The 13,274-nt window shown below is 48.9% G+C and overlaps 1 protein-coding gene across 3 annotated transcripts in view; it reads right to left on the bottom strand.

Moving 5' to 3' along the window:
* SYT14 (synaptotagmin 14) overlaps positions 1 to 13,274 on the bottom strand; it is a 185,477-nt gene that overhangs the window by 154,966 nt on the left and 17,237 nt on the right. The gene's annotated exons all lie outside the window — the stretch shown is intronic.

Here is a 13,274-nt window from a genome sequence, read left to right on the forward strand (position 1 = left end):
AGTTCCTGAAGATGCGAGCATCATGCACCTTTCCCGGCCATCCCACGTTGATGTTGGTGAAACGTCCCTTGTGATCCACCAGAGCTTGCAGCACTATCGAAAAGTACCCCTTGCGGTTTATGTACTCGGCGGCTTGGTGCTCCGGTGCCAAGATAGGGATATGGGTTCCATCTATAGCCCCACCACAGTTAGGGAATCCCATTGCAGCAAAGCCATCCACTATGACCTGCACATTTCCCAGGGTCACTACCCTTGATATCAGCAGATCTTTGATTGCGTGGGCTACTTGCATCACAGCAGCCCCCACAGTAGATTTGCCCACTCCAAATTGATTCCCAACTGACCGGTAGCTGTCTGGCGTTGCAAGCTTCCACAGGGCTATCGCCACTCGCTTCTCAACTGTGAGGGCTGCTCTCATCTTGGTATTCATGCGCTTCAGGACAGGGGAAAGCAAGTCAAAGTTCCATGAAAGTGCCCTTACGCATGCGAAAGTTTCGTAGCCACTGGGAATCGTCCCAGACCTGCAACACTATGCGGTCCCACCAGTCTGTGCTTGTTTCCCGAGCCCAGAATCGGCGTTCCACAGCATGAACCTGCCCCATTAGCACCATGATGCATGCATTGTCAGGGCCCATGCTTTCAGAGAAATCTGTGTCCATGTCCTGATCACTCACGGGACCGCGCTGACGTCGCCTCCTCGCCCGGTATCGCGTTGCCATGTTCTGGTGCTGCATATACTGCTGAATAATGCGTGTGGTGGTTAATGTGCTCCTAATTGCCAAAGTGAGCTGAGCGGGCTCCATGCTTGCCGTGGTATGGCGTCCGCACAGAAAAAAGGCGCGGAACGATTGTCTGCCGTTGCTCTGACGGAGGGAGGGGCGACTGACGACACGGCTTACAGGGTTGGCTTCAGGGAGCTAAAATCAACAAAGGGGGTGCCTGTACATCAAGGAGTATTTCAGGCAGGACTGCACGGAGGGTTCCAATAAGAAATGGTGCACCTAAGTTATCGTTGTTATTGGAACAAGGAGGTTAGCCTGGCCCCTGATTGATACATGGCTAGATTTACCTCGCTGCACCTTCTCTGTGAGTGACTGCAGTGTGACCTAGAGGAATGAGTCCCCTAGACAGGGGAGGAGGCAAATGAGTACAAAACAAATCTGGTCTATTTCTTGTTTTGACCCACTCCATCTATCTTTTACATCTTTGGCTGGCAGCAGACGGTGCAGAAGGACTGCATGCCATCCACATCTCATGACTGCTCGGCAGAAGATGGTACAGTACGACTGCTAGCAGTCCGTATCGCCTGCCTGCTCACCATAAGACGGTTCAATAGGACTGACTGCAGGACTAAAGAGAATGACCTGGTCAAGTCACTCCAAATTTAGTCCCTGCGCCCATGTCTGCCCAGGCGCTCCCAGCCGACGCGGCCAGGAGCACCTCGGACACAATGAGGACGACTACCAATCGTATTGCACCGTCTGCTGCCAGAAGGCAAGGGGTTGCTGCTACTGTGCAGCAAAGCCGTACCGCGTCTGCCAGCACCCAGGAGACATAGGGTGACGGTTACCTGAGCGGGCTCCATGCTTGCTGTGGTATGGCGTCTGCACAGGTAACTCAGTAAAAAAGGCGCGAAATGATTGTCTGCCCTTGTTTTCACGGAGGGAGGGAGGGAACGGGGGCCTGACGACACGTACCCAGAACCACCCGCGACAATGTTTTAGCCCCATCAGAGCGCTCCATTGTGACTGCTCTGGACAGCACTCTCAGATGCCCGATTGTTTGCCATTGCTCTGATGCTGGGAGGGGCGCTTACAGGGTTGGCTTCAGGGAGCTAAAATCAACAAAGGGGGTGGCTTTACATCAAGGAGTATTTCAGGCAGGACTTCACAGAGGGTTCCAATAAGAAATGGTGCACCTAAGTTATTGTCCTTATTGGAGCAAGAAGGTTAGCCTGGCCTCTGATTGATACATGGCTAGATTTACCTCGCTGCACCTTCTCTGTAAGTGACTGCAGTGTGATCTAGAAGAATGAGTCCCCTAGACAGGGGAGGGGGGGAAGCAAATGAGTACAAAACAAATCTGGTCTATTTCTTGTTTTGACCCACTCCATCTATCTTTTACATCTTTGGCTGGCAGCAGACGGTGCAGAAGGACTGCATGCCATCCACATCTCATGACTGCTCGGCAGAAGATGGTACAGTACGACTGCTAGCAGTCCGTATCGCCTGCCCGCTCACCATAAGACGGTTCAATAGGACTGACTGCAGGACTAAAGAGAATGACCTGGTCAAGTCACTCCAAATTTAGTCCCTGTGCCCATGTCTGCCCAGGCGCTCCTGATCGACCTCACAGAGGCGACCAGGAGCACCTCAGACATGACGATGACGGCTACCAGTCGTACTGTACCGTCTGCTGCCACAAGGCAAGGGGTTGCTGCTACTGTGTAGCAATGCCGTACCGCGTCTGCCAGCACCCAGGAGACATAGGGTGACGGTTACCTGAGCGGGCTCCATGCTTGCCATGGTATGGCGTCTGCACAGGTAACTCAGGAAAAAAGGCGCGAAATGATTGTCTGCCCTTGCTTTCACGGGGGGAGGGAGGGAACGGGAGGCTGACGATATGTACCCAGAACCACCCGCGACAATGTTTTAGCCCCATCAGGCATTGGTATCTCAACCCAGAATTCCAATGGGCAGCGGAGACTGCGGGAACTGTGGGATAGCTACCCACAGTGCAACGCTCCGGAAGTCGACGCTTGCCTCGGTACTGTGGAAGCGCTCCGCCGAGTTAATGCACTTAATGCACTTAGAGCATTTTCTGTGGGGACACACACACTCGAATTTATAAAACCGATTTCTAAAAAACCGACTTCTATAAATTCGACCTTATTCCGTAGTGTAGACATACCCTTAGTGACTACTAATTTAATCACAGGACTGCAATGGCATTCTGTCTGTCCATCTAAGGTACTTATCACCGTGTCATACAAGAACTTCCAGCCCACAACACTTTTCTCCAGTTTTATTCAGTGAATTCACATTGTGGTGGGGCAACTGGCCATACTCATCCTGCTTCTCCACCAGCCTGTCTCTACCAGTAAAAGCCCCTCTATAGTGGCACAGAGAAAGATGCCATATAACAGAGTTCTGTAGGATGATGGAGAACAGTTATTCTTTGCGGTGACTCTAGGGCTAGTCAGAAAGCTCTTCAAATTGTACATCTGTCATCCAATGAAACTAAAAGACAGCATGTTTAAAAACAACCAACACACAGTCAACATGGGGAACTCATTGCTGGGGATGTAGTGAAGCCCAGAAGTATAACTGGATTAAAAAATAATTAAGTTCACGGAGAATAGGTGCGTCAATGGCTATTAGTCAAGACGGTCAAAGATGCAACCCCATGCTTCAGGTGTCCCTAAACCTCCAACTGCCAGAAGCTGGAAGTGGACAACAGGATGGATCACTTGAAACTGCCTTATTCTTTCCCCCTGAAGCATCTGGTACTAGCTACTGTCAGAGACGGGACACTGAGCTAGAGGGACCACTTGTCTGAACCAGTATGGCCATTCTTATGTTCTTATCTGCCTAAGCCCTGGTCTACACTAGGACTTTAGATCGAATTTAGCAGCGTTAAATCGATTTAAACCTGCACCCGTCCACACAATGAAGCCCTTTATTTCGACTTAAAGGGCTCTTAAAATCGATTTCCTTACTCCACCCCTGACAAGTGGATTAGCGCTTAAATCGACCTTGCCGGCTCGAATTTGGGGTACTGTGGACACAATTCGATGGTATTGGCCTCCGGGAGCTATCCCAGAGTGCTCCATTCTGACCGCTCTGGACAGCGCTCTCAACTCAGATGCACTGGCCAGGTAGACAGGAAAAGAACCGCGAACTTTTGAATCTCATTTCCTGTTTGGCCAGCGTGGCAAGCTGCAGGTGACCATGCAGAGCTCATCAGCAGAGGTGACCATGATGGAGTCCCAGAATCGCAAAAGAGCTCCAGCATGGACTGAACGGGAGGTACGGGATCTGATCGCTGTTTGGGGAGAGGAATCCGTGCTATCAGAACTCCGTTCCAGTTTTCGAAATGCCAAAACCTTTCTGAAAATCTCCCAGGGCATGAAGGACAGAGGCCATAACAGGGACCCGAAGCAGTGCCGCGTGAAACTGAAGGAGCTGAGGCAAGCCTACCAGAAAACCAGAGAGGCGAACGGCCGCTCTGGGTCAGAGCCCCAAACATGCCGCTTCTATGATGAGCTGCATGCCATTTTAGGGGGTTCAGCCACCACTACCCCAGCCGTGTTGTTTGACTCCTTCAATGGAGATGGAGGCAATACAGAAGTAGGTTTTGGGGACGAAGAAGATGATGAGGAGGAGGTTGTAGATAGCTCACAGCAAGCAAGCGGAGAAACCGGTTTTCCCGACAGCCAGGAACTGTTTCTCACCCTAGACCTGGAGCCAGTACCCCCCGAACCCACCCAAGGCTGCCTCCTGGACTCAGCAGGCGGAGAAGGGACCTCTGGTGAGTGTACCTTTTAAAATGCTATACATGGTTTAAAAGCAAGCATGTGAAAGGATTACTTTGCCCTGGCATTTGCGGTTCTGCCTTTGCAAAAGGTTTCTGGGGAGGGCAGCCTTATTTCGTCCTTCATGGTAGGACACTTTACCACTCCAGGCCAGCAACACGTACTGGGGAATCACTGTAGAACAAAGCATTGCAGTGTATGTTTGCTGGCATTCAACCAAAATCCGTTCACGCGGTGGGAGGAGGCAAAATGCGACCTTGTAACGAAAGCACATGTGCTATGTATGTAATGTTAACTTTCAAGGTTTACCCTGAAAGAGTGTAGCCACTGTTTTATAAAATGTGTCTTTTTAAATACCGCTGTCCCTTTTTTTTCTCCACCAGCTGCATGTGTTTCAATGATCACAGGATCTTCTCCTTCCCAGAGGCTAGTGAAGCTTAGAAAGAAAAAAAAACGCACTCGCGATGAAATGTTCTCCGAGCTCATGCTGTCCTCCCACACTGACAGAGCACAGACGAATGCGTGGAGGCAAATAATGTCAGAGTGCAGGAAAGCACAAAATGACCGGGAGGAGAGGTGGAGGGCTGAAGAGAGTAAGTGGCGGGCTGAAGAGAGTAAGTGGCGGGCTGAAGACAGGGCTGAAGCTCAAAGGTGGCGGCAGCGTGATGAGAGGAGGCAGGATTCAATGCTGAGGCTGCTGCAGGACCAAACCAGTATGCTCCAGTGTATGGTTGAGCTGCAGCAAAGGCAGCTGGAGCACAGACTGCCACTGCAGCCCCTCTGTAACCAACCGCCCTCCTCCCCAAGTTCCATAGCCTCCACACCCAGACGCCCAAGAACACGGTGGGGAGGCCTCCGGCCAACCAGCCACTCCCCCACAGAGGATTGCCCAAAAAAAAGAAGGCTGTCATTCAATAAATTTTAAAGTTGTAAACTTTTAAAGTGCTGTGCTTAAAGTGCTGTGTGGCATTTTCCTTCCCTCCTCCACCACCCCTCCTGGGATACCTTGGTAGTCATCCCCCTGTTTGTGTGATGAATGAATAACGAATGCATGACTGTGAAGCAGCAATGACTTTATTGGCTCTGCAAGCAATGATTAAAGGGAGGAGGGGAGGGTGGTTAGCTTACAGGGAAGTAGAGTGAACCAAGGGGCGGGGGGGTTCATCAAGGAGAAACAAACAGAACTTTTACACCGTAGCCTGGCCAGTCATGAAACTGTTTTTCAAAGCTTCTCTGATGCGTACCGCGCCCTCCTGTGCTCTTCTAACCGCCCTGGTGTCTGGCTGCGCGTAACCAGCAGCCAGGCGATTTGCCTCAACCTCCCACCCCGCCATAAACGTCTCCCCCTTACTCTCACAGATATTGTGGAGCACACAGCAAGCAGTAATAACAGTGGGAATATTGGTTTCGCTGAGGTCTAAGCGAGTCAATAAACTGCGCCAGCGCGCCTTTAAACGTCCAAATGCACATTCTACCACCATTCTGCACTTGCTCAGCCTGTAGTTGAACAGCTCCTGACCACTGTCCAGGCTGCCTGTGTACGGCTTCATGAGCCATGGCATTAAGGGGTAGGCTGGGTCCCCAAGGATACATATAGGCATTTCAACATCCCCAACAGTTATTTTCTGGTCTGGGAATAAAGTCCCTTCCTGCAGCTTTTGAAACAGACCAGAGTTCCTGAAGATGCGAGCATCATGCACCTTTCCCGGCCATCCCACGTTGATGTTGGTGAAACGTCCCTTGTGATCCACCAGAGCTTGCAGCACTATTGAAAAGTACCCCTTGCGGTTTATGTACTCGGCGGCTTGGTGCTCCGGTGCCAAGATAGGGATATGGGTTCCATCTATAGCCCCACCACAGTTAGGGAATCCCATTGCAGCAAAGCCATCCACTATGACCTGCACATTTCCCAGGGTCACTACCCTTGATATCAGCAGATCTTTGATTGCGTGGGCTACTTGCATCACAGCAGCCCCCACAGTAGATTTGCCCACTCCAAATTGATTCCCAACTGACCGGTAGCTGTCTGGCGTTGCAAGCTTCCACAGGGCTATCGCCACTCGCTTCTCAACTGTGAGGGCTGCTCTCATCTTGGTATTCATGCGCTTCAGGACAGGGGAAAGCAAGTCACAAAGTTCCATGAAAGTGCCCTTACGCATGCGAAAGTTTCGTAGCCACTGGGAATCGTCCCAGACCTGCAACACTATGCGGTCCCACCAGTCTGTGCTTGTTTCCCGAGCCCAGAATCGGCGTTCCACAGCATGAACCTGCCCCATTAGCACCATGATGCATGCATTGGCAGGGCCCATGCTTTCAGAGAAATCTGTGTCCATGTCCTGATCACTCACGGGACCGCGCTGACGTCGCCTCCTCGCCCGGTATCGCGTTGCCAGGTTCTGGTGCTGCATATACTGCTGAATAATGCGTGTGGTGGTTAATGTGCTCCTAATTGCCAAAGTGAGCTGAGCGGGCTCCATGCTTGCCGTGGTATGGCGTCCGCACAGAAAAAAGGCGCGGAACGATTGTCTGCCGTTGCTCTGACGGAGGGAGGGGCGACTGACGACACGGCTTACAGGGTTGGCTTCAGGGAGCTAAAATCAACAAAGGGGGTGCCTGTACATCAAGGAGTATTTCAGGCAGGACTGCACGGAGGGTTCCAATAAGAAATGGTGCACCTAAGTTATCGTTGTTATTGGAACAAGGAGGTTAGCCTGGCCTCTGATTGATACATGGCTAGATTTACCTCGCTGCACCTTCTCTGTGAGTGACTGCAGTGTGACCTAGAGGAATGAGTCCCCTAGACAGGGGAGGAGGCAAATGAGTACAAAACAAATCTGGTCTATTTCTTGTTTTGACCCACTCCATCTATCTTTTACATCTTTGGCTGGCAGCAGACGGTGCAGAAGGACTGCATGCCATCCACATCTCATGGCTGCTTGGCAGAAGATGGTACAGTACGCCTGCTAGCCATCCCCATCTCTTGCCTGCCTGGCAGAAGATGGTGCAATACGACTGCTAGCAATCCTCATCTCTTGCCTGCCTGGCAGAAGATGGTACAGTACGACTGCTAGCAGTCCGTATCGCCTGCCTGCTCACCATAAGATGGTTCAATAGGACTGACTGCAGGACTAAAGAGAATGACCTGGTCAAGTCACTCCAAATTTAGTCCCTGCGCCCATGTCTGCCCAGGCGCTCCCAGCCGACGCGGCCAGGAGCACCTCGGACACGATGAGGACGACTACCAGTCGTATTGCACCGTCTGCTGCCAGAAGGCAAGGGGTTGCTGCTACTGTGCAGCAAAGCCGTACCGCGTCTGCCAGCACCCAGGAGACATAGGGTGACGGTTACCTGAGCGGGCTCCATGCTTGCTGTGGTATGGCGTCTGCACAGGTAACTCAGGAAAAAAGGCGCGAAATGATTGTCTGCCCTTGCTTTCACGGAGGGAGGGAGGGAACGGGGGCCTGACGACACGTACCCAGAACCACCCGCGACAATGTTTTAGCCCCATCAGAGCGCTCCATTGTGACTGCTCTGGACAGCACTCTCAGATGCCCGATTGTTTGCCATTGCTCTGACGCTGGGAGGGGCGCTTACAGGGTTGGCTTCAGGGAGCTAAAATCAACAAAGGGGGTGGCTTTACATCAAGGAGTATTTCAGGCAGGACTTCACAGAGGGTTCCAATAAGAAATGGTGCACCTAAGTTATTGTCCTTATTGGAGCAAGAAGGTTAGCCTGGCCTCTGATTGATACATGGCTAGATTTACCTCGCTGCACCTTGACTGCAGTGTGATCTAGAAGAATGAGTCCCCTAGACAGGGGAGGGGGGGGAAGCAAATGAGTACAAAACAAATCTGGTCTATTTCTTGTTTTGACCCACTCCATCTATCTTTTACATCTTTGGCTGGCAGCAGACGGACTGCATGCCATCCACATCTCATGACTGCTCGGCAGAAGATGGTACAGCACGACTGCTAGCAGTCCGTATCGCCTGCCCGCTCACCATAAGACGGTTCAATAGGACTGACTGCAGGACTAAAGAGAATGACCTGGTCAAGTCACTCCAAATTTAGTCCCTGTGCCCATGTCTGCCCAGGCGCTCCTGATCGACCTCACAGAGGCGACCAGGAGCACCTCAGACATGACGATGACGGCTACCAGTCGTACTGTACCGTCTGCTGCCACAAGGCAAGGGGTTGCTGCTACTGTGTAGCAATGCCGTACCGCGTCTGCCAGCACCCAGGAGACATAGGGTGACGGTTACCTGAGCGGGCTCCATGCTTGCCATGGTATGGCGTCTGCACAGGTAACTCAGGAAAAAAGGCGCGAAATGATTGTCTGCCCTTGCTTTCACGGGGGGAGGGAGGGAACGGGAGGCTGACGATATGTACCCAGAACCACCCGCGACAATGTTTTAGCCCCATCAGGCATTGGGATCTCAACCCAGAATTCCAATGGGCAGCGGAGACTGCGGGAACTGTGGGATAGCTACCCACAGTGCAACGCTCCGGAAGTCGACGCTTGCCTCGGTACTGTGGAAGCGCTCCGCCGAGTTAATGCACTTAATGCACTTAGAGCATTTACTGTGGGGACACACACACTCGAATTTATAAAACCGATTTCTAAAAAACCGACTTCTATAAATTCGACCTTATTCCGTAGTGTAGACATACCCTAAGACTGTGCAGAAACTAGTGCACATACACCAATGGACAATAAGAGACTTGGCCAGTTCAGATTAAGGGGAAATAGTAGTAAGTAGTGGCAAATAGCGCCCCTGAATGTCCCCTCTAGCTATAGAAATGAGTAAGGGTTTATGGATAAATGAATGCAACTAAAAATGCAGAGAAAAACAGTACCAAATCATAAATATATTTTGAAATATGGTCTCTGAAGTTAATAGAAAATCTGTGTGCCCACTGTGCCAAAACACTTAACTGTGTTTAACAGGAAAATATCTAACCTGCAATACCATTAAAAAACATGCCATCCTAATGTTTGCATATTTTAATAGTGTACAGTGATAAATGTGTGTACATGGTGTATATATATTTGCCTCCTGTATTTTGGGTAGGTATCTTTGATAGCCACATAAATTTGCAGCACCATTTGATAAAAAGCAGTTTTGATACAAAGATTTTTCTTTTTAAAACAAGTAGAACCTCACACACCAGGGGAGAGGGGGGTTTGAATCACATGCTCCTCCCCAAAGAGGAAATTTCCTGCCAAAACCACACTTGTCTGAGACACATGATGGGCAACATTCAACTTTGGACCAATGACATGTGTAAGATTTAGTAGCTCACAAACTACAAGAGGTAAAACCAGATATTTTGTACCACCAGAATAAGAGCTCTCACTTTCCAGTGGTATGCAGCATTTGTTTCAAGCTCTAGTAGGTGTTATGAATTATACCTCACAGGTCACGCACACAAACTGCTGCAAATTATACCTCAGCTCTAGTAGGTCAGGAAGTATTAAATCTTACTTCAAGTTGAGAGCTTTCATTATGAAATTCTGTTTTCAATAAACTTTGGAGGTTTTGAAAATTTACTAAAATTATAATGTTTCTCTTTCTCTGAGGTTTGAATGGTTATGTCATGTCATGGTAATGAAGGTTGCCTGATGTCTTGCATAGAGCTTTGTTGTTTTTAGGGCTTTTCTTCAAACTGAAAAAATGTTCATGCACTTAGAGAATGTCAGATGTGCACACTACATAAATAAAATAAGTTTGCAAGCATGATAATATGAAAAACAGTATCAATAAGTATGGTCATAAGGACACCAGATTAAGAACTAGACTTAGGGTATGTCTACACAGCACAGTTATTGCCAAAACTTTTTTCTTTTGCAGATACTTAAAAAAAGCCCCCCCCGCAAAAGACAAAAGTTTTGCTGACGCAAGCAGCAGTGCGAATGCAGCTTTGTTGGCAGGAGTGCTCTCCTGCTGATAAAGCTTATGTTGCTCGGGGGGGGGGGGGGGAGGATTGGAAGTATTTTGTCGGCAAAAGTGCCGAGAAAATAACGCAGAAGAGCATTCACACTCGCTGACTTTTAGTGACTAAGCTGTGTTGACACAGCCTCATCGCTAAAAGCTGCATAGCATAGACAAGCCCTAAGATCACCTGCACAGTGCACCCACAAGCCAAAATACAAACACAACTTCCAATGACTATTAAACTAAATGGAACAACATATTTCAATACAGAAATAAAACCACCTCTGACCCATACCCCTAGTTGGCACCTACCACCCAACACTGGAACCCAGATAGGGTTGCATCATACAAATACAACTCCTCCTTGATGGTGACTCCATCCTGAAATATCCTTTCCTGAACCCCTCTTCGGTCCTTTGAAGAACCTCACAACCTCTCCAAGTTAATCACCAGAAGGAAGCTACCCACAGACCAGGACACTAACTCAAAGCGGCACCAGACCCTGCCAGAACAGATACAAAACCTGCAGACATATCTCCACTAGGGATGTAAAATATTAAATGGTTAACCGATAAGCATTAATCTTAACGTTAACCCACCCTAAACATTAACCCCCCAGCCCCGGGCCGTGCCAGCCGGAGCAGCCCCAGGCCAGCCAACCCCAGCCACAACCCCACAGGCCGGCCGGAGCAGCCCCAGACCCAGCCTCTGACCCCAGCCCCTCTCCCTTTAATCAGTTAAACTATATAATTTTAATTGTTTAAATGGTTAACTTTTTAAATATTTACATCCCTAAACACATCTTTCAAAATCCAGGGGTCCTACACGTGCCTATCACAACATATGGTATCCAGTGCACTAAATGCCCAAACAGCAACTATGCTGGTGAAACCAGACAATCACTACACTCTCAAAATGAACTCACACGAAAATGATAAAAGACAAAAACACCACATCACCTGCTGAACACTTTTCATAAAGCAATCACTCTATATCGGACAGTAGTAGAAAGAGAGAGCCTGACACATGACGCTTGGTATAAGAGGCCTGAACTAAAACAGTGGTCAAGCCTTGTACATAGAAGCCAAAGTTAGCAAAAGTCAGCTGTGAGTAGAAATCAGGCCCTGTTACAAAACATGCCTGCTTTCAAGTTCATAGAACCTGGCAAGAACTGGGCTGGCATTGCAAAAAACACACATTCTTAAGTAGTGCTAGGCACAGGACACTCATGGAAACACATTCCAGAAGGGTGTTACCAGAACACCCTGATACAGGGTTATGGTGTAAACACACTCCCCGAAGATGATACAAGGACACACTAACACTCTCTTAAAGAAAAGGTTACGATGACAGGGTGATGAATAGAGATGTTTGATTGAACCAACATGTATAAGGTAAAAGGTGGTAACTAATCACCTCAATACATCAAGTTGGCAATATGTAACTTGTTTGCATCAGTATATAAAAGAAAGGTCACAGAGGGTGCGTCTTTGGCCAGCCAAGAAGGGAATGGAAAGTCCCACCATTCACCAAGCTACATCCAGTGCAATGGGCATGCATATGCTAGTATAACTGTAGACACTGATCCGGGGAACTAGGACCATGCTTCATTGACAATAAACCTGGCTAGGTGCCTTCGCTACCAAACCAAGTCTTGTGGTCTGATTGAGAAGTTGGATCACAGTCTTCTGTATGGCCTATCTGCCCAGAGCCAGTGCAGCATGCAGAGAGAATACACAAGCAGCCTAAGACTTACTACACAGACTTATCAGTCCTCATCCTCAAAGGAAACCTGCACAACACTGTCAAAAGATGAGCCTGGGAGTTTAAATTTATAAGTTTGCTAGATACCAAAAAACACGGACTGAATAGACACACTGGATTTGTGGCTTATTACAACAATCTATAATTCATTAGCAACTAGCCCCAGCTATTTCCCCTGACCCTCTCCTTTCTTCCTATGACTGGAGGGGTTTTAAAAGGCCACTTCACCTTGAATGGTCCCTTGAAATATGTGTTAACTACTTATGCTAAACAATCTGTTCCATCTTGTATTTAGTTGTGACACTAAGGAAGGCTATGTCTACGCAGCCATTAATGTTGATCCAACTTATGTCGTTTGTAACAGAGTGCTAGGCAAGAGCAGCTGGGCACACACTTTGGTCATGGCAGCTCCACTCAAACAATCCAGAATGGAGCTGGTTAAACAGAGTGTGCCTAATTGTTTGGGGAAATAGAGCTGGAAGGCTAATTAAGCCATTAAGCAGAGGCTATAAATAGGCATAGGAAGAAAGTAGAAGGTGGGGAAAGCAGACAGTAGGAGGAGTAGAGAATTTGCTCTTTCCTGCTTGTTGCAGGAGCTAGGGACTCCCTAGGACAGTTGGAGCAGAGCCATATGTGGTATGAAGCGGTGGGGAACCCACATTGTAAACAAACTACTCAAGGTGTCGGACCAGCACAAAGGTCTCTGAGTGGTCTGTGGACCAGAGCAGAGGCAGGAGTCAGAGGATCCAGTTACATTGCTCAGGGATGTAAATAAACCACACCCCTGAGCACCATAAGCTTCACCAACAGAAGCACCAGTGTGGTCAGCACAAACTGCTGCTGTTCGTTGGGGGTGGATTAACCTCCCATCGTCTTAGAGTGGCTACACTAGATAACCCCCAGTAGCGCAGCTGCATCAGTGCAGCAGCACTGCTGAAAGCTCTCTAGTATAGCCATAGCCTAAGGCTATATCTACACGAGCACTTTTGTCAGTCAAACTTTTGTTGGTCAGGAACACCCACACACACCTGAGTGACATAA

The sequence above is a fragment of the Caretta caretta genome, chromosome 3 (assembly GCF_965140235.1).
Source record: "Caretta caretta isolate rCarCar2 chromosome 3, rCarCar1.hap1, whole genome shotgun sequence".
Taxonomy (NCBI): domain Eukaryota; kingdom Metazoa; phylum Chordata; order Testudines; family Cheloniidae; genus Caretta; species Caretta caretta.